Source organism: Parus major, chromosome 3 (assembly GCF_001522545.3).
Source record: "Parus major isolate Abel chromosome 3, Parus_major1.1, whole genome shotgun sequence".
Taxonomy (NCBI): Eukaryota; Metazoa; Chordata; class Aves; order Passeriformes; family Paridae; genus Parus; species Parus major.
The window spans coordinates 45758470-45780330 of NC_031770.1; the positions used below are offsets into that span (position 1 = coordinate 45758470).

Below are 21861 nucleotides of genomic sequence, written 5' to 3' on the forward strand. Positions count from 1 at the left end.
CCAGATTGAAAAAAAAAAGAACAAGTATTATTTGGCAGTAAAAAGTATTAACAGCTTCTGTCTTGCTCCAAATGAGGCCTTTTGGCTTATATGTCTGTGCTTTCCCCATATTTCTATAATCTATTTTAATAATTGTTCCATCTTTTGCTTTGTTCACAGCCCATATGCTGACACAGTACCAGTTTTGTTTCCAAAAGTGGAGTTCACAGAATTACAGTGTCTGATCCAACTAGCTGCTCTGATGATCCTCACTGGACCATGTAGGTAAAATCCAAAAAAAACTATTTACAGCCACACTATATTTTTAAGATATTCAACATATTGGGAAACATCTGGGTTTTGGCAACAGCGCTCACTTTGTGGAGTCAGGGTCTTTTGGAATTTATGGACTACAATATCACTGAGATCCTGCAACTTCTTGGTGAATTTTATTGTCAACAGAAGCACAAAACTAGACTGTTATATGTCACAATGTGTTTGGTCTTCTTGCCACATCTATTTTAAGTACTTGCAGGTGCTGGCAACACGTGATGCCCATAATTCCTGTTGGCATACCTGAACTAACTTTAGTAGCAGCCGCAGTGGTGGAAAATTCAGCTTGGGCATAAGCCCAGCAGAGAAATTGAATGAGTTCTGAAGCAGCTAGCAAACCTTGATCTTCTTGTTATTATAGGCACACAGCTAGCAGAATAAGAGCTAGCCAGGTAAGAGCTAGGCTGAACAGGTTTGCATGCACGAACCTCTGTGTTTGTCTTAAGAAGAGTAGAAGAGTATCATGGTATTAATAGTCAGAAGAAAGATGCCTTCAAGTTATCTCTCTTGATCGTCTTGAGCTTCTGCACAAATCTTCAAGTTTTCTATGAGTTTCAGACAAAATATAAAATGTAGCCAATATTCTATCACCAGGATTTTCTGCAGAATAAATAAACTTGTGCAGTTTTGCTATAGAAGAGCTGCAAATCCAGTGATTTATATTCAATTTCTTGAAAAGTGTATTTTTCCTTTTTGTTTTGATATGCTAGCTGCATTTAGTTTCAACAAGTCACCTCCCTCCGAGATAGCAGACCTAGGCAAAGGACTAAATTGTTCTGATTAAATTGCCAGCATTTATTGTCTCTTGACTGCTTTCTCCCTTGTATGCTATGCTGTTTTATTGTCTCAGTTGCAGTGGCACTTAAAATAATTCACATGAATTGGTAAGCTGCAGAGTTTATGTCTACATTATCATTGGTGTTTCCTTTACATTCCTTAAACTGTAAAAGCTCTACCTTGGTTTGCATTTCTAATTTTATGGAAATTAGCTGTCAACTTGGGTGCATAGCAGTGGTTTAGATGGCCTGTGTTTACACATGCTGGCACAGTCTCTGCACATCACAAAGAGCTCTCCTCACGCTCTCTTTTGGAACTGTGACTCTGAAAGTTTGTTGTGATTGTTCCTGGAGCATCTTGAGATTTCCATCACTCAGTTCTGTCTGGAAAAGGTTTCTAAGTAAGTCATCTCTGTAAAGCATTTTCAGAATGTACTGGCTGAATTTTTTATGGCTTCAGTTTTAACAGCAGGTGCCTCAGATGAATCGAGTAACAATGTTTATCCCTGCTTTTTTATCCTGAAATAATGACAAGGTACATGCTGTTACATACACAGCTGACTTTCATGTTGTTTTGATCATTTTCCAGCTTTAATTTTATGTTTTTCAGGTATTTTGCAAAAAGTGAAAGCTTGTGGTTTGGGATTCTTATTTTCTTTTGTTTTCCTAGGATGGCAGTATTTCTAAGTACTGAAAATATATTTTTCTGGTTTGGTGGTTAAAATTAAATTTAAGTTATCATAATTCATAAATGGCTTGCTATCTCCAGAATGGAAAAGAAATTCATATTTTCTGTTTTGAGTATCCAAAGTCTTTCCCAGTTGTAGCTGCTGGGTAGGGAAGCAATCCCAAAAGACATTTATTATGCTGGAGAGGATACTGAGTCTGAAGAGAATGGGCGAATGTCTTTTTTGCAGGTGTCAGTGGCACAACTGTTCCATTGCAGAAAATTTTATAATGGATGCTGAATTTCAGGATACCTGAAAATACCTGCGCAGTTTTGATGTGGAAGGAAAACAATAAAGAAAGTGTCTAAAATGATATGGTTAGCTTCTGTATATTTTGTTATTGTCCACCTGTCTCTTCCTGTATAGACATGTTATATTTGTCACTTAGACTCTGATAGGAATGTGTGGAAACAGTGAGCAAAAAAAGAAGGGTTAAAGCACCAAGCCATATAATCCATATTCAGGAAAGCCAGGGATTAATATCTATTGCTTGGGGTTTTTTATTGATAATAAATTAATGGCAACAAAGTCATTCACGCAAATAGATCTAATGGTTTGCTTTAGATTTACACTATGCTGTCATGCTACCTCTTTGGGGATTATATCTATCAAGAAATAAGAAAATAATGTTCTTTACTACCCACAAGTGTGCAGTGCACTAAACAGAATTTGTCACTTGTTCTGACCATGTCGCATTCATCAAGAGGAGCAGCATTATGTTGCTCAGCACAGGTACATTAGACTGGGCTGCCAGAATCTTAAAATCTCGCTTCAAACACAAGGATAATGGTCACGACGATGTGCATCTCTCATGCAAAGCAAGTAGTACTTGTGCTTTTAGCAAAGCATAGATGTTTGCAATGGTTGTGGTACATCTTGGATCTCTAAAGCCAAGTGCAATTTCTGACACAATTGGTGTCACTTTCAAGAGTGAACTGGATAATGTCTGATCTAAGAAGGGCTGGAGGTAATGTTCTTTCTTAAAAGATTTGTACAGTAGCGTGTGGAGAAAGATTACTTTAAAAAACCCAATTTGTAAGATGTTACCGGTAGGTGAGGCTTTTTAAAGGGAATGCTTTGTAACGTGTCTCTCCCTGTTACTGAGGCCAAGCAGAAGGGAGCTGTGGGAGCGTGATTCAGCTGGAATTGGGGTAGAGAGACGTGAGGGATGTGAGAGAAGTGCTGTCCACATCGTGTCCACATCGTGTCCACATCGTGCTGTGGGGTGGTTGCTTGGCTCAGGCTTGTCGTGACTTAAAACTGTCTAAACTGATAAGTGGCTAGCTGCTTAAAAAGGCCAGGTTTTTGGCAATAAAGAGCAGTATTCTGTATATTTTTTTATTGTCCACCTGTCTCTTCCTGTATAGACATGTTATATTCCTTTGCACCTGCCTGGGGTCCCTACGGTGCTTATTGCCACAGCAGTAAAAAATAATTCATATTCGTTCATAAATTTGATTGTAAATACTTTAATGGATTATATATCTACTGGAAACTTTGTGATATTGATAAAATCAACCAACTCCATGAGAAATTAACACCAGAGCAATGATGTTTGTTTTATAGAGTAGTTACAAAGAAATATTTTCTCCTAAATATTACCCTTGAAAAATTATTCCAAGCTCTTAATCCAAGACTAATGAAAACCTGTATTTTAGTTTGTTTCTCTGTTTGTTTGTTTATTTATCCATTTTGGTAGTAGGTTAGAGCAGAAGAGTAGGTTTGGCAAAAGGAAGGGTCTTTCCCAAGCACATGTAATCTGTGACTGTGGCTGTCATGAGCTCATGCTGTAAGCAGTTGCAGAGTCAGCCAAATCTTACAGTGTTTAATTGTCTATTCCCTTTGAAGTGACTTGTGTGATGCTATTTCAGGAGAAGCATCACAGCTTAGCCTATTGTATGGCTGTGCTGGCCTGTTAAGGTAACAGTTCATCCATGAGGGTAAGGTACTATTATGCTTTATAAAGATGATTAATGGCCAAAATTAATTTTTTAGAAACAATTTCCTCTTTGTCTCTAGTTATTTAACCAACTTGATGCAGTAGCTGAAGGTGAGAACACATAGGCTGGGGTTCCATTTGTTCATTCATAGCTGCTTCTTTATGTTCAAATAGATAACTTTAATTACTTGGAGGAAAAAAGGTGACACAAACTAGGCATTTGTCGTTGTCCTCCTGAAAGAAAGACTTCTCTTTATACTATAATTAAATTTTTAAGGATTTTTTTATTTAAATGAAAGATAGAAATATTTATGTGTTTAAATTGAAGTATACAAACTATATTTTTTCCCAGCTGAAACTCTCTCTAGGGTATAGTATAAACAATTATTCTTTCATTATGTGCTTTAAAAACTCAAGTGAAATGACTATGGCCGAGTTCCATTCCCTCTGAAAAAAAACATAACTTTTATCAACAAAGATCTTTCAATAACTTTTTTTGAAAGGAAGACTTAGTTTGCAGAATTACAAATTTTTGTTTCCTCTGGAATTTCAAGAAAAAATCTCAGGTTTTCTTGTAATGCACTTCACCAGACAGATCATATTTAACTTGTGAGGACTGACTAGCTTGCAGCTGTAGGTGGTGTGTGAAATACAGACTTCAGGAAGAGCATGATTTCCATAACCACTTCAAAGGAAATACATTATAAATAAAGTACATTTCTCTGGGGGCTTACAAAACCATTCTGTTTATAATTTAAATTACATTAAGCTAAATAAAATAGTACAGCCAAACCCTCAAGAGAAAAATACTTCATTTAAGTTTGAACATTACATTACTTCCATTAATTGCAAGTATTTTATTCTCTCTCTAATAGTTTATTTTTCATTGACTATATATAATTAAAAGTATTGTCATTGCAACAGCAGTAATTCTTTCCCATCTTGTGTTCCAAGCCCTTGTGTTCAGTAGATCACTATAGTTTTATTTGCCTTTCTTCCTTGATTTCTCAGTGCTTTATTATGGGTGACTAACACTGAGCAGCAGGCTGTGACAGAAGAGTACCATCACTGTGCCACACGTGTTCAGCTTTATCAAACTCCTGCTGGAGTTCAGTCTCTCAGCTCAGCCTGAAGTTTTTGTATCAAAACAAAGGAGGGGGTGAAGCTTTCTTCCGTAGGAATATTTTAGAGTCTGCTCATCTGAATTATGCTGCTTGCTCTTCCCAGGGTGCTTGCAGGGCTAAGTGTTGAGCAGGGACTGCGACACAAGCAACAGAATCCATTAGTCTCCCTACTCCGTAAAGATAACTTGGAGGCAAGGGAGCCTGATTGGATATGAAGATAATGTGTCTTCTAGGAGAGGATACTATTGGAAAACATTAATGAACTATCTAATTGTAAGAGTGATTTATTCTGCCTGCCTTTTTCACCCCGTGACAAGACTTTACAGGCAGAATTAAATCAGGCTGTCGTTCCTGAGAGGAAGGAGGGCAGTAAATCTGTGCTGCCAAGCTCCTCTAATATTGACAGCTTTGCAGTATGGGTTTCTGTAGAGATAGTGTAAGCACATATAGGCTTACAGGAGCTGAAACAGGCTGTATAGTAAAAGCAGTCCAATCCCATATACAACACTTATTTCCACTTTAGAGTCAACTTTATAAAAACCATTAACTTCAAATTAATCCCTTTTTAAGTCTAAAATGTGTCTTTTATTTCACATCACTTAATTTTAAGTTATTAGAACTATTTTTACTTAGAAAAATAAATGTTTGCAGCTAGATAATAAGACTACTGGAATACATAAAAAGAGGCCATGCACATATTTTTTCCTAATTTAGGAAATGTTTACTTTTTTTTTAAGTGCTTTCAAAAAGCAACAGTAATTGAAACTAATGCTAGATTAAATAAAAATTTTGTTGACCTGAGAGTTTCAAGTAGATTAGCTAAACCTTGAGGACAGAAGATAGCACAAAATATCAAGGTTTAGACATGTTTTCTATTGATTCAGAACTTAAAAGTTTCATGAAAAAAAAGAAAAGAGACTTAGTTACAAAAGTCTAAAGAAAAAAATTCTTCAGTAAAATTTCTAAGCTTTTTCATTAATGTTTGAATAAGGTTTTAGTTTCATTGTGTATACTAAGGAAATATTTCTTTTTCCTTTCTGCTTTACAGAATTTTTTCCCCTCCAATATTATTTGTCTGCAGTTCGAAACTAGCTTTTGTTCCTACTTTAAATAGTTGCCAGGTGGTTAAGCAAAAGAGGCAATGAACTCTAATGAAATACCAAAGTCACTGTACTGGGGCAAATAAGAGGTTTTCTGTATTATTTTTAACTTTCTCCAAAATTTGGCATAGTGGTGGGTGAAAAGCTGGATATGGCCCAGCAATGTGCTCTTGCTATCCAGAGAGACAACCGTGTCCTGGGATGCATCCAAAGCACCATGGCCAGCAGGGCAAGGGAGGATTTTGCTCCTCTCCTCCACTCTGGTGAGACCCCACCTGCAGAGTTGTGTCCAGCTGTGCAGATCTCAGTTCAGGGAAGACAAGAACCTGAAAATAATCAGAGCTGGAGTTCATTTTCCCTATGGAAAAGCTGAGAGACTTGGGTTTGTTCATCCCAGAGAAAACTCCAGGGAGACTTTATTGCAGCCTTTCATTACATATAAGGGACCTACAAGAAAGATGGGGTTAGACTTTTTATCAGGGCCTTGAGATAAGGCAAGGGTTAATGGTTATAAACTGGAAGTGGGAAGATGCAGACTAGACCTAGGAAGAATTTTTTTGTTATGATGAGGGTAGTGAAACACTGGAACACATTGCCCTGAGAAGCTGTGCATGACACATCCCTAGAAGTCAGTCCTCAAGACCAGACTGGATGAGACTCTCAGCAACCTGATCAATTGAAAGATGTGTGTGCTGATTTCAGGGGCTGTTGGATTAGAGGACTTTTAAAAATCCCTTTCAACACATTATTCTATGATTCTATGAAAGATATTAAAAAATAATTTTCATTAGACAAACTTCACCGTAATTATTTTTTTCCTTTTTTGTCTCTTATCCCCTTTGACCAACTTTACAATTAATAGATACAAATTTTAATTTTTAATAAATGTATATTATAGTTATTTTAATGAGTTTAAGATGCACATATCACCACATATTTAGTTTAGCTCTCTGGTTGGGATGGTTTGTGAATAAAACGGCAGTTCCTCGTTAAAAATTGGCAACTTTTGTGCAATTGAAGTTCATATTTCTGTAGGTACCTGTATGTTTGAATCTCAAATAAATAGAATCAATAAACTCCAGAGGCTAAGATGGTTCAGGCCCTACTCTAAGGGCTGATTGCTTGATAATAACAAAGAAACAAGAGTCCTTGGAGAAATTCGGGCTGATGGCAAACACGGGAGACATGGGGTGGGAGGGCAGTAGTCCCTTTGTCCCTTTTCCCAGATCTCATTGCAGCTGTGTTGCCCTTGCATTGCCTGCCCCTCTCCAGACCCATGGTTCACAAGGTGACAATCAGGTTATCCTTGTAAACCTTCCTGTGCAAGGACTTAGGGAGGAACTTGCAGTCATTATCATAGAAATATACCCTTAGGGTTTCACTGAAATGTTTATATTGTTGTCATAGAGGTGCATAGCCAAAGCAGTGAGGAACTGTGGAATTCCTTTAATGAGGAACTTTGAAGTGAGGATTTGTTTGGAATTTGCAAATTTGTTAACTTCACTAGTTCAGCACTTAATCATGCACACTCTCTTCACATGCACTGCCACCCAGCCATGCTCTGAGTCACAGCAAGGCAGTAGATGGACGTGTTTTACTCAAAGTGTGAGTCACAGGCAAACAAACTTGTAAGTCCACTCAATCTGTTTCATTGTCATTAAAAGTAATTTCAGCTTTCATATGAACAATTAATGTGGAAAGGAAAATATTTTAATTCCAAATTGTCCAAAAGTTTCATAACAAAATATTTTCAGTCTTCTGTACATACAATAACACCTTGCCTGGTCAGTTTTTCTAGATATATTTTTCTGAATGGCTGCTCCCATCTCATATTTGTGCTTTTCATATTGCCTCTCATGATTTTTAGCACTGTCTTGAAATATCCCCTCAAATCATACTCTTTTTTTTATTATTATTATTATTATTTTAACCACTGTGGTGAGCAATTGAAAATTAAATACTGCAGCATTAAAGTCAGAAATACTTCAGGGTGTATTAAGTTCCCTAACTGTGTAAAGATGTAGTGTAAAACATACTACATTTCTATAACACTAGCCGTATTACTGTTGTTTTCTTATTTATCCTATGAGTTTTGTGGGGAATGCAGTGTGTGTCATGTTAGTGGCTGCTATCAAAATACAAATATTTGCAGATATCACATTGGAGGTGTCAGTCCAGCTGCAGTCAGTAATCAATGTTGCTTTGAAGCACAGAATGCAGGAAGAAAGGAGATGGTCTGGACAAAGAAGCTGCATTTGTACTGTTTCTCTGAGATTTTTCAAGCTTTTTTCCATTGTAGACACCATTGTAAAACTGAGATTTGTACTCAGTTCTTGGGCACTGTACATCACTTGTGCATGAAAGCTAGTGAGGTTCACAGTTGGCTCTTGCAAGATGGTCATTGCTGATTTGCCTGGTGCTGGGGGAATTACAAAGCTTATGCTTTCATGCCAGTGCATATCTCCTGAAAAAATGCCTGAATTTCATTGGGACCCGCTTGCAGAAATGATCGTAACCTCTGGTGTAGTGACTCTCAACATCTGTCCCCATATTGATTTAAATCTAACTTAATACAATTGTTTGCATAGGAAAAAAATAAACGAACAAACAAAAAAATATTCTTCCATGTTCAAAATGTTTTACAATACCTTTTTAGTGAGGATCTTGAATAGGTGGCTATGACTGAAGCTCATTGTTTGAGAACAAAGTAAGCAGGTACACTTAGACATGCAATGGTACACCGTGTGAGAGAAGAGATTTAGACTCACATTCACTTTAACTACTTTGTTGCAGAGCTTTGAGAGACTTACTCCACTGATTGATAGAAAAGAAGAAATTAATAGCATGCCACTACATTTTTTTAGTTGTGGATATTCCATACCTTGTATTAATTTATATTGACGGGTTGACTGTTTTGACAGACTGACGCTAAGGAACAGAGCTTAGGAATGGTTGTGTGCTAGGTCTAGAACAGTTGATGTGTGTTGATTCTTTGAATTTGAAACCTTTCTCAAAATTAATCAATCAAATGATTAATTTAACGATGAAAAGAATTGTTGTTGTTGTTGCTTTGATGCTTATCTTATTTGATTCATCTAAAGGGAAGTGAAAAGTATTTTCAGGAACAGCACAACAAATTTGCATTGTCACACAGTGACCCAGAATATGCCCAAGACAAGGTTTTGCAGGACTTGGGAAAGATCAAAAGAGAACTTTTTCAATGTAGAGCAGTGTGTTCTGCAGCAAGGTGACAAGAGCTCAGATTCGGTAACCCAAATGCCCCCTGCTTCTATTTGTAGATGGCGGTCTGCCAAAGGATTTTCAAGATTTGTTTCAGTTTTCCTCTTTGCTCGCTTTTTAGCATTTGCCTCATAGTTTGAGCTTCTTTACACTGAGGGTAAAGAAGCTCTGAACCTCCCAGGGAAGTTGTGAAGTCTCCCCACTGGAGACATTCATAACCAACCTGGCTGCGTTCCTGTGTAACCTCCTCTGGATGACCCTGCCATGGTAGTGGCTTGGGACTAGATGATCTCCAGAGGTCCCTTCCAACCCTAATATTTCTGTGGTTCTGTGATTTTTACACTGCTCTGTGACTTCTACATTCTTCTGCTGATGTCCAGGGTCTCAAAGTCTTGTGTGTAATTGTGGCCCATTCCCTTTGCAATCTCTGGGGGTGAGAGCTGCAGGCAGCACATCCTGCAAGAGACAACTTCTCAGCCTGCTGTCTGATTTTGAGGTGCACTTTAGGCACCACTCCTGTACCACTTAATCTAAGATTCTTGCAGCCCTGATGGGATTGTGCAAAGGGATTTGAACAGCTGGAGGCTTAAGAGGACTGACAAACGTGTTCTGGGCTCCTCACTGGCTGGCATTTACCAGTTTGAACAACTTGTAAAACAAAGCTTGAGAAGCAACTTTCTAACACAAAATTTGTCAGCAACACTTGTAATAATGTGTGTCTTCAAAAGCAATGAGACAGATCTTCAGGCTGCGTTGCTCTGAATAATATAAAAAGTGTATCTTCTTCCCTTCTGAAATATTAGCAGACATGTGTGGTTAATAAGAGCTAGGTGTACTGAAAGGACCCTGAGGAAAGAAACAACGGCTCTTTGATGTGGGAACGCCAAGATTGGCTGTGATATATTGTTGAATTTCTCTCTCAACAGAAGATATGTTGCATTGTAAACCAAAGTATTCCCTACAGCTTCTTGGGGAGAGAATATGGACTCTCAAGTTTCTGGTTTTGTGTACGCTAGTGCCTCTTTAAGGAACTGCAGTTTTATTTTCCTCCTATACATCCACTCCTAGGATTCCCTTTTTTCCACAGAGCACAAAGGTCATCCAATTGTTATTATTCATTTTCTCTAGGCATCTTTCTTTTTGGGACTATTTGGATTATATGCCTAAACCCCAGTCAGGATTAAGAAAGATTTAAAGTACTGATAATTTAATTTTCTTATTACTCTTTTTATTTAATTGGGAAAAAATCAAAAACCTAAGGACTTGGAATCCACAGATCTCACTTTCTGTCTTGCCAAGATATTTTGCGTTATCACAGGTTCTGGTAGCGATTTTTCAGTTCTTTGTAATTGCTGAAGAAGCCTTTGGGACAAACTGTACCAAGTATCTACCAAAATATATAAGGTTGCATAATGCATTAGTTGTCATTAAATGCTTAAATTAGGTCCCTAGTGCACACATGTACAGTCACTGGTGCTTTTAATATGTATCAACAGTTTTAGCTCTAAAAGTTTCAGCTCAAGCTGTAGTAGCCACTGTCATTAATTTCTTCAGACTCTTTCTCAGTACACAAAGGGATTTGTAGGAGATGGTTTTGATATTTGCTGAGCTTTCTTCATCTTTATAAAGTTAGTTTTAAGTTTTATTTCAGTGTTTTCAGTGTGTCTGATGAGCTTTTTGCAATTTATAGAAATTAAAAGAGCGCATCTTAAACTGGTAAGAAATGCTTGTATACCTTTGGGCCCTGATTCTGCTAATGCTGCCCATGGAATCAAACAATTCTATAGAAGAGGGTCTTCTATACTACAATAAAGAATCAAAGAAATACAGCTGCAGACCTTTAAGAAAAGAAGGTAGGGAGCCATCTGTAAAGGAGAAACGTATCTAGAAAAATTATTTCAAGTTGCTTGGATTTATTTCTAAGGGGAGAAGAAAGAGGAAAGATGTTTTATTTAACAGCACTTAGAGGAGATAGGACTTCATTTTGTTCAAGTCCCGTGGAGGACCCCTATATGCTAAGCTACACAGAATTTAATCTACCTTTGCAAGATGAAAGGTTGAGATGAGCCAGCCAGAATTTGAGCCTCAGCTTCCAGAGAGTCCAGGCTTTGCTACCTTAGTGATTAGATCTCAAAGCTACTTCCTCTGGCTAAAAATCCCTCTAAATCACTGCTTTAAAGACATTTACAAACTGAATGTATCTCCATGAGGTACTGAGGAGCTTCCATTATTTCAGTGTAGGGAACTAGAGGATCAAGAATCAGGTATTTGAGAAAAACACAAACTACACTTGCTTGGTTTCTTCTTTCTCAGTCCTTTTTCATTTCAGACAATTTTCACATAAATAAGTAATACATTTATTTGGATTTATTTTCTGCTTCAGTTTGTGGTATAAAGATCCCAAAATGTAGGAAAATATATTTCCTTTATATCAGATGTAGAAAATTCCCTGAAGATTAATCAAAAGGGATTCCTTTCTTTACCTATTTATGTACACATGCACTTACTTGTTTTTTGGGGTTTTTTTTACATTTCTAAATTTTAAAAACTGGAATTCTCTTGTTCCATTTGTTAGGAGCCTTGAATAAGCATATGATAATGGAAATATAGAAAAGCAGGTGACTCTTCATGGTTTAATTTATTGGTTTAAAAAGGCTGGACTTCGTATTCAAATTTTTAGTAATAGAATCGTATAAACCTAACATGAATGAAAACATCTTTCTTCTTGAAATGTATGGTTCAATGTAATAGCACATATTTTAATTTTTCATTTTCATCATCAAAAACTGAACATAATCAGAGATATCAAACCTTTTTTCATCGATATTTTTGTTTTAAAATTCTATTTATTTTTTTCATTCTGAAAATGTCTAAGGGAAGTTACATTTTCAGCAGGAATTTAAATTTTTTTTTGAGGGAAACAGTATGTTTTTGACAGTTTCCTGACCCAGAATATCAAACTCAGTTGTAAGTGAGGATTGGATCAGTGAGGAGAAGCACATGATTTCTTAGCTTTGTGCCAGTGGGAAGGACATGAACCCAGGATTTTTCTGCCCCATTTACAGGGAGCTGAGAAGCAGCAGCAACAGTACTGCACTGGGAAAAGCTGTGCATTGTTTCATTTTCCACCTCTATGCAGACATATGAAAAGTGGGGTGGTTTGGATGGTCTACTGTATCTGTTTTTTCATCAGAAAAAAAAACCCAAGCCCAATCAGTCTTTGTATACATGCAAACACTTCTCTTGGAAAAGCATGTGCATCTTGACTGGCAGTGACTGAATGGGCTTGTATGTGTCTCTCACAAATGTTCTAGATCAAGGAAACAGAACATTTCTGTGATACTGCTAATCTCAGAATGGCACAGGAGATTTTAATCTGCAATTTCTGTCAGTGGCTATCTAGGAAGCATGGATAGACTGTTGGAGGCTGCCAGCTCAGATGGGATCTTGGTAGGAAGGGTGTGAGAACATCATTGTTTGACAGCAAGCACAGCACTCATTTATTGAGGTGCAGATGCCTCTAACTGCTGCTCTCCTTGGCCCTTCACAGAGGGCTGTTTCAGGTGGGCTGGAGTGGATACAGTCTAAGCTTTGGTGTGATTTTAGAGGAGGCTAAAGAATTAACAGAGATCAGCGTTGCAAGGAAGAACATGCTACAAAATCAACATGCTGCATGTGTGTTCTGTTCAAAGCGTGACTTAGAGCAAGCTGACGTGTAGTACAAGGGATAAGGTTGCTGCGGCACAAAAATGGCACAAAAGTACAGCTGTTTAATGTCACTATGATTTCATGTTTCCATTTGAATAGTTGGAAGGTGAATTCTAGTGTAATGGTCTTCAAAGGCCACTAGAAAAAAATCTGCAGTAAAAGTGCTGTACTCAGGTTTCTTCCCAATGTCTACAGTCAGGATTGGTCATTCTACATGTATGATTTTTTTTATCTTTTTTTTTTAATAAACTATTTTCTGTTTTGAAGACTGAAACTGTAAAACAGTAGAACATAACTCAAAGCTCTTAATCAGGGTGTGTTTAGAAACTGCTTAAAATTTGGACCAAAATACATGCTTTAATCTAGTAAGCAATAGGGTTTGGAAACACAAACCCCTTCTTGTTTTATACCAGACATATTGATGGTTTGCTAGATGCTGTTCTCCATCTCTTTTAATTCTGCCCTCCCCTCAGCAATATTGTAATATCTCTTGCATGCAGATTGATTAGTTATCACATATGCAAAGAAGCACACAGTATTATGTTCCATTGTGGAAGGTGTTACCTGAAGCATTCACACTGATATGGTGCAATAAAACACATTGAGGCAAGACTGTGCTTGTCCTTTGTTTCTGTGGGAATTTGTTCCTTATGTTCTTGCTAATTTCTAGGAAAATTTACTCAACAATCCATGTAATCAGTATCTCCATAGAAATTTCTATTTTGCCAACAAAGTCAGGTCACATGTTTGTAAAAAGCCCAAGTCCCTAGAGGACAACTTGAATCAGCCTGAACAATGCATTCCCAAATATAATCACATTCAGGGACCTGCCCATAAGTAATACTGCCATTAGGGTTTGGGACATTTTTGTTGCACAGATAAAAATATTAATCAGTATTCTTGTCACAATTGCATGCCACGTTACAGTGAAGTCCTAATTTTATTTGGCATGACTTTCCCCAGTAAACTGCTTTCCTTCAAAAACAAAGCTTTTGCCATGCTCTTTGTCACCTCCTAGTTGGTCTGTACAGGGACAAGTATATTTGTCACACTTGAAGCTTTGGAAGAGCTTCAGGAAAATGGTGAGCAAATAGATATCTCTCACTGAGGTCATTTGCTGCTCATAAGCATTCAGGAGGGAAATACTTTGAATGAAAGAGAAAATTGCTTGATTTTCACACATGGAGAGGGATCAGAAACCTTCACCCTGCTCAAGATTTCATATATATCTAGGAAAAATCTTTGATATACTATAAATGATTTTGCCATTCAGCCTTTAGGAGCCCATCTTCCACTAGATTTTAACCTTTGATGACACAAAGATACATAACATTTGTAAAAAACAAAGAATTAAACAAGGGATATTTTACATGTATATCAGTTCTATTCTTGCGGTTTCTGTTGGAGCAAGGTCAACTTTTAAATAAGAAAAATGCTAATTCTGGCTTTATATCCCTTGAGAAAGAAACAGTATCTAACAAGTGCCTGTGTGAGCCATTTTCAGACTTTCCTCATAGACCAAAGTTATTGCACCTATGTAATGTGGCAAATCCTCCTAACTGGCAAGGTTTTGAGACCACACCCTTCATTTTCTCCAAAAACTTTCAGATAAGGGCAAAAGATAAAGTTTTAAAACTGTATTTTTATGCCCATTTAAGTGCAGCTTTTCCTGTTACTCTAGAGAAAAACACTCTCTGCATTTCAAAGTTGTAGCATTTTAGCATTTCTGAACTTTTCTATTCCTGTTCATACTTTTCTTTTATCACGTTAATGCAGGCCTGGTAAATGAATTATCAGGTGCTCACTACAAATCAAAACCCTCTCAAATGAGACACTGTATCTGTGTAGCAATCTTGATATCCTGGCATGGCCCATGTTTTCAGCCTTATTTTCCATTTTTTCAGTTGTGTCTGCCACAGAGAAATGTAGTTAATTAAATCATTGCTTTCGTATTCCCAAGCAAGGACCCAGCTTTATTTTTTAAAATCTTATAAAAATAATGTATCCTAACTTGCATTGTCTATGTGGGATGGGATTAAAAAAAAAAAAAGTAAAAATAGCAGATGGGTTTTAGAAAAATCTGAAAGACATTTTTCTTTTTTTTTTTTTGTCATTAGGTTGAGATACCTGTAATACTCTAAACATTGTTTTTTTTAATGTTCTAATTCCAGTGACTGTGAAGACATGTGCCTCTGACTCTTCTTCTTGTAGACTTTTTTTCTTTTTAATATGTATAGAGCTATTTGAAATGAGATTCTATGTCTTTCTATGCATGCAGAACTATTCCAGAAACAAGAAGACAGTTTCCAAAAGAGCATATCTCTATTTAACCACAGTTTAAACTAGTTACACCAGTGTTTAGATTAGTCTATCACACATACTTTTCTCTCCAAATTAATTTCCTGCATGATTTAAATCTGGTTTAGAGAACAGTAAATGTTTGTAGACATTCTGATTCATGACAAGGGCGTTTTTTTCCCCTAAATAATAGACTATGCCAGCATGGAATCAAAGTAGCCAAGCCAAGGACTGACCCAAAGGTGGACTGACTTTGGAGGAATACCAAAGAAGGTGGGGAACTGTCTTGATTTCTCCCTTTGTAGCATAAGCAGGTGCTGAAAGCATCTATCATCTTACACTATGGACAATGTAATTTCTTCCTTTGTTTGCAGAAATTCAGAAACTCAATCATAAATTCTAGGTTTGATACATATTTTACTCCAGGAAAAAATAAGTCCTCACAGAGAACTGATCTCCTCAAACCTGGTCCAGCTATCCCATCCATTTCTTGTCTATTAGGAATGAGCATTTACATTTCTTCCTGGCATTTTGCCTTGGGTTCTCCTTTCTGTCACCAACCTCTTCAGGAATTTGCTGCTTTAATACCTTTGAGGGCCTATATGAAATATATGCAGTGAGGAAAACTTTAGTGGGAGCTGTGTCTCCATGTGCTGGGCAGCTGGGACAGTTAGTATAAACAGGCAAGTATAAATAAGTGCTTGATTTATCATGGCAGTGATGTGTGCTATCAGGGAAAAAAAAAAAAAAAACAAAATAAAAATCACTTCTCTTCCATATCCATTTGATTTCTTGAACTATCTCTTTGGTTTGCTGCCAGTCACTATTTAGTTTTTCCTTATGCCTGTGTTCCACTGCTTTTACTGTAATTTGTTCATGAATGGCATTTTCAAATTTGAATGGCAATAGCCATCAGTGGGGAAGAATGGGAAGAAATAGTATGGGACAGCATAGATACCTGTTGGTAGCAGGAGTAGATTTATTATATATGCCAAATTCCAAGATAAAGCTTGGTTTCTGGGGCTTCTGTTTGGGATTTCAAATGAAAGCATAATTACTTTGGTTGGATCTTTTGTGAGATTTTTGGAGTAATTGTATCTCATATGTGAAACTCAAAAGATGTCTTAAGATCTAGACTCTACAAAGCCATTGAGAAAACTAAATGACACCTTGCTGTAAACTGGGGTACCGTAGTTTGCAGATATCTAGGGGGTTTTTGCCAGAATAAAAAAGGCACAGTTTGATGCCTACTAGTGTGAACCAGCACAGCATATCTTGTGTTCCTTATTAATAGTTCTTTTGTGCAGGTGACTGTTCAGTTCTCTGTAGTAAAGTTTTGTTTCCTGTTGAATTATTATTAATTATTTAGAGAAAGAAAGAGTTATACAATTTTTGGTGTTTATTTTTTTTTTTCTTAAACTCCATCAAATAGGTAAAATTTACACTAATATCTAACATTTCATCAGAGTAAGATGTGAATTTTTGTTTGTAAAGAAATTGGTAAAACTGTCTGCTGTCATAATTTTCCTGCAGTTTTGTCTCTGAACACTTTTTTTGATGTGTCTTTCATTGAGGGAAAGGTAATTCTCCCCTTTTGCCAACGCAAACATGCCTCAAAAGGGACATCAAGTCCTGCAGCATTGTAGTCTGGAAGGAGAGGAGTAAGGGACAGCATCTACTGGTACTGCAGAATTACAAAGTGCCTAAAGCCATCTTGCATTTTCAAGGATTTCTTTGAATCTCTGGTATTTAGTATTGGTTTTAGCCTTGTTTCCTAGCAGAGTTCATGTAATCAATGATTCCCTGTGGTGTTCTTTATATGAAGCTCCTTGTAGGAATGAAAGCAATTGTGAGATTCTTGGTGGCAGCACTGGAAACAGGTAGCTGCCCCTCTCAGTAAATAGTAGCTATTACTTTTTGATTATTACAGTTAGCATTGTTCAGTGAATACACTGAAAGAATTGTAGGAATGAGTCCAACTTGTTTATTGACATGACCATACACCTAAAAAAATCAGCTACAGGTGTTCCTGACTTTTAGAGACATCATAAGGACTGTGAAGTAACTGAAGTTGGTAAGGTTTTTTTTTTTAAAATAAAGTCTCTATACTTGTAATATTGGACTTTGGTGCTTTCTCAGAGGTAAATATTTTCAAAGGGATAACAAGGCTGGGCTGTCAGCCTAACAAAGAGCAAAAAATGAAAAATTTTAGATAAAAATTCCAATCTTTTATATAGGCTAAAAAATCACAATCAAATTTTGCCTATATCATCAAACATTTCTCAGCTTTCCGGCTCACAAATGCCTTTATTGCTTTCTGCACTTCATATTGCAGAAAAATCTTCAGCATGGACCTGAGTCTACAGTGATGGTATGGAAATACCACATACAAAAGGTGTGAGTGGAAGACAATTTTCTTACACCAAACAGCTGCCTTGCAGGAAATCCTTAGGTCTTGTCATTGTTTAGAGATTAGTTGGTTCCATCTTGTTAAACTTCTTGGTCAACACCACTGGTACTTAAGGTAAGGAGAACCAGAGCATTGATAAAGTAATTATATAGGATCAGAGAATCACTTAGGTTGGAAAAAGCTTTTAAAATCATTAAGTCCAACCATTAACCTATTATTTCCAAGTCCATGACATTATAAACCAACATATTAAATGCAACAGATACTTTAAGAAAAATCTGCAAATTAAGATCAGAAAAAACTAAACTGCTATGCAACACTAGCAGTTTAGGGATATTTTCTCTTATGAGTATTTGGTCTCAAAGGTAAATTTAAAATTTTAATTACCAGTTTTTCCTTCTTAGCTTCCAGTTAGCAAGGTGAAAAGTACACAGTGGCATCATGGCAGGTCCTGCAAAATGTATATTGTTCTGTTTCCAAGCTAGGCCATGGAGTATTTTTCCACCAGACTGTGATAAAGTGATGGCTATAGCTACAGTGTAATCACTCGAGATAATGTGCTTCATATAAACACCTCACAGCTCGCTTAGAATTGCTGGATGTGGGATAATTAGAGAGTTCAGTTCAAGTTAGCAGCATTCATCCATATCCACCAAGCTTCTCCGACAGGCTGTGCAGTCAGTGTGTTAACTGACCTTGGGCTTGGTGTCGCTGCAGACGTCATTAACCTTCGGATCATCAGACTAAAGTCTCTATGCCTACGGAACTATTAAAGCTTCCGGAGTTTTAGTTGAACAGGGAATGTGAAATGGACCATCAGCAATGGTCTTTGCATTGATTTTAGGTGGCTTGTGCACTCACCATCTCGCCAATGGATTTTTTACCAAATGGAATCAGACAGCTTAGACATTAGAACTGAAAACGATAATAAAATACTTCTGTATATCTTCCTTAATATCAAACTTTATAGCTATGCTTAAAGGAGGTGCAAGATGAATAAATGTCCCTTAAGAGTCTTTAGTATGGTAATACACTGGATTCCATTGAATTTAAAGCAGTGTGCAACTCTGCAAACCATACTAACTTTGGCCACATTTGATTTTGAATTATGCCGATTATTCTGCGATGCCTCAATGCACGGGAATATTTGCAGGCTTCTCTTAGGCTGACTTTGGCACTGAAAAGCCAAGACCAGGGAATGTACTAAAGCCTTATGTTTATTTTTCATATAATACATCTACATTCTGAGCACACACAGAATACATTTTTAATGAAGGTCTTCAACCCTGAACTACAAAAGGTGTGCTACATTGTTGTCTTGGTACAGCAAGTCTGTCTGAGTTGTTTCAGCAGGAAGCCCAGACTGAATAAAATGTGGCTCCTCTGGAGTTTTCAAGCTTCAGAGGCTAGATTTTTCCAGCTAATCAACTAAGCAGCAATTAGAGAAACGCTTCACCCACTGACACAGTTCAGAACTGTGCTGCAGCAGGAAGCTGCTCTGTGGTTACACACAGGTTGCACACTTCCAGAGGCATTTTTTTCCTGCTTTTTGGTCTGTGTGTATGTGCTGGTTGCTTTTCTCTCTGGCCCATGAGGACTGCAGTTTGGTAGCTGGTTGGTGTGCACAAGTTGCAACTTTACATCATCACTTAGCGTCCTTTGCAGGCAGCTCTGCCTTTGTGATGAATGCAGCTCTTCACAACATTCAAATGGGCAAATTCTCTGTGAGTTCCATGCATAATCTTATGGTACAATATGAGCAGAATTTAGTAGTAAAATATGTGCTGAACTTTGCTTCAGCATAAAAGAGAGATCCTCCCTTTTCAAATTAGAGGAGGATCTATATTGGATTTATTTGGCCTTTTGTTTTTATTCTTTGAGATTTTGGGACGGTTTTAAAGAATTCTCAAAGACACTTAGCTCTAGATTCACATTTTTCATATGTGTCATCAGGACAGCCTATCTTCTGCCTTCATTGGTAACAAATAAACTCTTGCTTTACAAATTCCATTTCAGAGGAACATATTACCCCTTTTACTCTCATTAAATGGGAATAAAACACTTGTATATTTCTCCCTGAATGCAAATAAGGAAAAACTGTTGTCTCAAAACAAAACTGATATGTAAAATAATCTTCTTTCTACTGATCTTTTCTGCTCTTCCATCTCAAATTACAAATTAAAAATTCAATAACTCGTATGTATTCATATAAAATTACAACATTTTAAAACTTAAACCAAAAGCTACACCATTGTTTTGCTGAACTTCAATGAAAAGTAAGCTTGGCCTAAATATTGCTTTTGGAGTGCATTTTTTATTTTTGGTCATTTGATTTTGTTTGTTAGGACTCACTGTGTGCTGATCTTATATAAACATGTCTGAGTTATTGCATTACTTTAACTCAAAAGCATCAGGAATCAGGAGAAAGCAGACAACTCTGGGATGAGGAACCACCAGCAAGCAGATTCAGGTGTCAGTACTGAGTGTCAGCAAAGCACTGGGCATGAGCGCAGTGTTCAAAACATTCTCCTGCAGGATGGGATCTGTACATCGTTATTTTGCTGGATCCACACTTGTGCATGAATCCAGCATGTCTCCATTCCTTAGGTATCATTAAAAATAATCTGCTCTTGATTAAAAACATAGAAATATTAGAAAGAAACTTGGCAAAACTATGTGATGTGCCTGGAGAACTCGCCATCAGAAAGTGTTTCAAGAGGCAAAGTTGTATTTTCCTAGGTTTTGCATGGCATAGAACACACATTGAAACTACTTTATAGGATGCTCCATGTTTACAGTAGGTCTTCCTTATTTATGGTAGACAGTGGGTTTGTAATCAGTGCAGAGCTTTCAATTAGTATTATCTACTACTCTTGTTTATGATCATTAGTTTTATATTGTTACCTTTCTCTTTTATTTTTGGTGGGGGGAAGGGTCCTTAAACAAAGTGCAAAGGGTGAGGAATTAACATTGTAATCAACAATACCAAATTTTCTATTTTTATTAATAATTCATCTTACCTCGTGTGGAAAATTCATCTTTCCCTTTTTTCTAGAACATTCAGGACATGATTATATAAGTGAGTACATGCAATAAAGATGCTAATCTCTGGTAGGTTTCTCAAGTAATACTTATGTTTATAATAAAAGCTTATTTCACGCAACCTGAACATGTATTGCTTTATATGGACAAAGAGAAAGCCAAACCTTAGCTCATGAAGTTATATATTGTCTGTAATAAGAAAGTTTAAAACTTACCGAATCTTGGGATTTATCAAATTATATTTAATATGTTCCAGATGCTACAATTAATCTTAAAACCCTCAAAATTGTATCTTTTGGTGTTATTTCAATTACAGATGAACTGATTTGGATCCATATATATATATATATATATATATATATATACACATATATATAATTTTTTAAAAACATATTTTTAATCATAACTTATTTACGGTTCATTCATAGTTAATTCTGTATTTTGATCAATCACAGGGGTGGTAGAGATGTAATTATCAGGACCAAATTATTGTCTGATTGACTATTTTACAATCATTGAATAATTGTAAATTGTAAATAATAATCAAATAATGTTGCATGTTTTATGATTCCACTGAACACCATATATAAAATATACGTATACAAAATATTTCCTGCCTCAGAGTTAAAATTATATGAAGTAGTTGCTTTTGACTTTTAATTCAGTCTCTATTATAATCTTTTGTCAAGACCATAAAGCTTAGACCATAAAGCTGAGACTTAACCAGCTATTCTCTGCTGACTAATGAAAAACTGCATTTTTGGCTCTATACTTTCTTACAAGATCTTAAACTGTAAACCTGGTGCCTTCTATAGTATATGGGAAATGGCACCTAAAAAGCCATTACAACATGTGAGACTCTTCCTAAAAGAATCACCAGAAAATGCTGAGTAAAGAGGTGGGATCTGTAGCACATCTTTCATGCAGGATAAAGGGAAACATCACAACGGGAAACATTGTCTTCACTCCTGAGTTTTCTGCTATATTCAGTCAGCAGCCTTTGGCACTCACTGTAGTTGGAGGGAAAAACCTATCTTTTCAGTTCAGGTTTAAGGAAAATCTTTTGATTGAAGAGAATGTTGGAGTCTGAGACACAGAGTATGTCCCCTTGTCTCTGATGCCTGGCTCTGAGATCCAGAAGAACACTGAATTTCATATAAAATGAAATTTATGGGCATGTTTTC

At 36.7% G+C, this 21861-nt stretch overlaps 1 protein-coding gene across 2 annotated transcripts in view; it reads left to right on the plus strand.

Annotated features, from left to right (window-relative positions):
- CHRM3 (cholinergic receptor muscarinic 3) overlaps positions 1-21861 on the plus strand; it is a 265832-nt gene that overhangs the window by 136163 nt on the left and 107808 nt on the right. Inside the window, exon 3 of one of the 2 annotated variants that reach the window (XM_015622919.3) lies at positions 160-260. The exons of the other annotated variant lie outside the window; for it this stretch is intronic. The gene's annotated coding sequence lies outside the window, so the exon portion shown is untranslated. The remainder of the gene's footprint in view (positions 1-159; positions 261-21861) is intronic. 2 annotated transcript variants of the gene reach the window in all.